Source organism: Lactuca virosa, chromosome 3, assembly GCF_052849685.1.
Source record: "Lactuca virosa cultivar CGN04683 chromosome 3, Lactuca_virosa_CGN04683_v6, whole genome shotgun sequence".
Taxonomy (NCBI): Eukaryota; Viridiplantae; Streptophyta; class Magnoliopsida; order Asterales; family Asteraceae; genus Lactuca; species Lactuca virosa.
Window position 1 is genome coordinate 255,567,851 of NC_136428.1, and position 4,262 is coordinate 255,572,112.

Genomic DNA, 4,262 nt, shown 5'->3' on the forward strand with positions numbered 1-4,262 from the left:
TCATCACCCAAGTTTCAGTTGGATAGAAACTTTGAATCATGCAACTTGTAGTGTGTGATGAATGAGAATTTTCATTTTTGGGAAATTAAGACTAATTCCTTGTTCACATGTATATGTGAGTCAAGTGAAGGACTGGGGGATCAGGTACGCTTGGTTGTGCGCTGCTCAGGTCCACCACAAAGTTCGATAAGACTATTCGTCATGATTTACTAAAGTTTAGTAAATATGGTTATGCTTACAAGATTAAGTAAATTTATGAAACATTGGAAAAGTTTCAATGTATGGCAGGACGAATAAGAAGAATCAAATTAGGCAGAATGATAAAAGTTTTTTCCAATCTGAAAAGATGGGAGAGTACTTGAGTATCATGTTTTATGATCATCTTAATGATTATGGAACCATATCACAATTTATCATCTAAGGATATCTTAGTGCATTTGTATGGCTAAGAAGAGGAATCGTGAATTGGTGAAATGGTTAAATCAAGAAGATGAGTCATACTTCGTTCCAAAATCAAGTCTTAGAGTCATACTCCAAGATTGAGCCTTGAGTGACATAATCTTAAGAAGGTTTAAAACACTAATCAAATGTAGAGTAAAATGTTTCTTACTCTTGTACATTTGTGAATTGGTAAGTTGTGATGCCTTGGATAAGACAAAGACCAACTAAGACCAATTACATGAAGTGTCATTCTTGATAAGAATCCGCACTAACTCTTGAATATTTGTTTATCAAGTAATGGTTCTTGACAAGAGAGTCGTATATGTCAAGAGGTCAGTGGGAGTCTTGAAGATCTTAACAAGTTTCAAGAACTAATCAAGAATTAAACCTATTAATTATCACTAGAACATGACTTGAGGTTTGCAACCTATCGTGTTGACATATTCTTGTTTCGGTGCCCATTCCAATTAAAGTTGACTATGCATGTGAGTTCTATGAGTTCTCAGTTGTTTGCATAACAACCTGGAAGCGATGGTAGGCCCTTGTGCTACCAGGTGGCAAGAAATTAAGATTGAACAAGTTCAGTCCGTATGAGTTTGGATTTGTCACTAACCTTGTCTTGTGATTATGGTTTCGACAAATTCATAATGGATAGGAACACATACACCATAAAATCAAAGTGTCATAAGGTTTTTCTCCAATTCATGAAAATGATTGTGAGGAAACACTTTCACTAAGTAGATTTTAAAGGATTAGAGTTAGCAGTTGTGATAATTGCATTCTCAAATTCGATTATGATTACGACATCCCTTTTCATTATTCGAATTGTGAGAAATGGCAAATAGTTTGAACATTCAGCACTTATTAATTTAAGTTCTGAAAGGTTCAAACACTCACTTGTTCTACTTAGTCTGGAAGGTGTATGAGCTTGAGAAGTCTGAAAAGGCTTATCGAAGCATCCAGTATCTGAAATATGAACTTTGATGATGAAAGTCAATAAGTATTGATTTCTAGAAGTCCAGCTGATTTCTGAATACATGTCAAAGCTAGTGGGAACATAAGTGTTATGCTGGTAAGATAAAAATTATTATGCTAGTGGGATCATAATCAATTATGGTGAATGTTGCAAGTTAGCAATGTTAATTATAGACAACAAATGTTTCAATTTGCAAAGTTGCAGGGTTTGAAAAGTTGTTTTGCTATAATTAAGGGAGAGGAATTTATACTTCTTTTCATTCTAAAAGCTTAGATTGAGGTTTTAATCAAATTTAGTCAAGGACATATATGAATATTATGTTGAAAAGATTCGACATAAGGAAATTCTATATGGAAATGTTAATTGCTTTCACAAAATTTGATTATGATTACGACATCCCTTTTCATAATTCGAATTTTGAGAACATGGCAAATAGAAATATTATAGAAAAAGCTGATCAAGTATCGTGTCTTTATGTTAGACATTATGAATCGCATCCCATATGCTTCGGGTATAGGATCGATTGCATATGCTATAATATTCCTGTGTTCTAATTTTCCAAATGCCTAGGGCATTAAGAGGGAAAAAAAGAATAGAACCGGATATGACTAAAAGTGGTTAAACAACTGTTAAGTGCAATCTAAGGTTCGCCAAGGATTGGTCACTTGTAGTTGGAAGTATAAAAATGGATGGACCATATTGACATATTCTGAAAAGAGGCAGCTCTTGTTCAGAAGTGATTGTCAAAATGGGAATATGGAAATGTTTTCCATATTGGGAGTTGGATATTAAGAGTCTATGTGTAAGTTAGAAACTTTTGTGCAAGAAGGATGTTCAAAGGAGTGTACTTTGAATTTGAGACTTCGTTTCCTTGGAATTGTCTTGAAACAATTTCTAGTGGAAAGTTTTGTAATGTCATTGGTCAAGTCTCTGTAACTTTTGGTACCTAGAAATTACAAAACAATTTTGCATAATAGCGCAAAATCTAACACATTCCAGCAGTGACAAGAATTTGGAATTCTTACACTTGCAATAAGGATTTGGAATTGTGAAATGAGCATCATTGGAAATTCTTCAATTGATCTATTTCACAAAAAAATGACCATAGAAAACATAGTGTGCATGCTTGGAGCATGGCATAACTATTGTTTTAATTCAAGTATTAAGTTGATTATTCGAAACATTATACAATGAATAATGAGTAATCAATATGGGACTCAAAAGTTTTTGGGCCATATAGGATTAGTATTATTCTTGTGTTTCACTTTGCATGTTTTGACTTCCCGAATAAGTAGGTTATTCAAACTATCCACAGTCGATCATACTTTGGAAGTAGGTATTGAGGTAAGACTGTCATGAATGGGTCTGTAGTTTTTCTAAAGGCTTTTAGACATAGCACAAGTTTGCTTGCAGTGTTCACGAGTACTCCTGGAATAAGATTCGAGTATTGGATTCAACCCACGCTCATTTGAATCACTTCATGGATTTTATCACAAGGGGTCATGAGACGATAATATCTTATATTCTTGAAACTGAGAGATATAAATTGCAGTCTACAAGTCGGTTGCACATTGATAATATGAAAACGCACCGGTAACTCGGTGTTATAAAACATATTATTGTGTGTGATTTGATGAGTAGATAGATCAATCATATGAGTTGAAGTTTATCCATTCCTTTTACCCTTGGAGGGATAAAAGCGATATCTGTGGGCCCCTCGATGATTTACTGATGACAAACCTAAGTGCTTGGCCAAGCCTGGACTGATTTGATTTGTTCAATTAGTCAGTCGTCATAAATCGGAAATCGGGAAACAACAGATGGACAGAGAGAATGATTAAAATCCATGTCTCAGTCCATATGATATCTAGAATGGAGGAATATATGATCCCTTATCTAATGGACCCGTCATTGACTAGGTCAGAGTTCGACAACGGCTTTTAAGAGCTACGATTGCTGGTCGGGTTGTGGAGTCGTACTTGCAATAATAGTTATTAGACTTATCCAAGTGGGAGACTGTTGGATTAGTGTCTAAGTCCATAACTATAATTGGTATGTACTTGACCCGAGAGTAGCGTGGTCCATTTGGGTTGCATATCACCAGGACAACTTGATAGGATGGACTTTTGAGATGAGGTTATTTGTGATTTATTAATATATTATAAGTTCTAATATATTAATATGAAATCATATTATTTAATTAGTATTGATCAAGAATTAATTTGGAATTAATTTTTTGATCAAAAGAGACTAATTAAATATATGGGGATTGATTGTGTAAATCATTCATTCTTATAAAGTAAGCTTATGATCCATAGTTCTTTATGTTGGGCTAAATCTATGTGGTGACCCATGGATACTCCATGGAGGTTAAAACCCATGGAGCCTAAGGAATGTGGAAAGTCATGCACATTAGGGTTTACATAGTGTAACCCTAATCTTTCCACACCATATAAGAAGCCCCTTGGTTGGTGAAATTGGTGCTAGAGAGACTAGATTGTTCTCGGAGAGCCATAACCAATATGTGTGCACCATACTCTCTCAAAAGTCATCCTTTGTCCAAAGATGTGTTGTGATTCCATTTAAGGCATTCACACTATTGGTGCTAAGTTCTTAAAGCTAAAATTACAAGCTACAATAAAGAGGTAAATCTACAACTCATTTCTATGTTGTTTATGTCAATTTCATGCTAGTTGTAGGCTTAATGCTTAGGAAACAGTATTGCATGTATAATAGAGAAAACATAGATCCAAAGCATTTAGGGTTGTATGTGCACCATAGGATGTTGTAGTATACTAAAACCCAACAACCATCTGGGTAGTGGTTGACCTTTTGACCAAGTCCG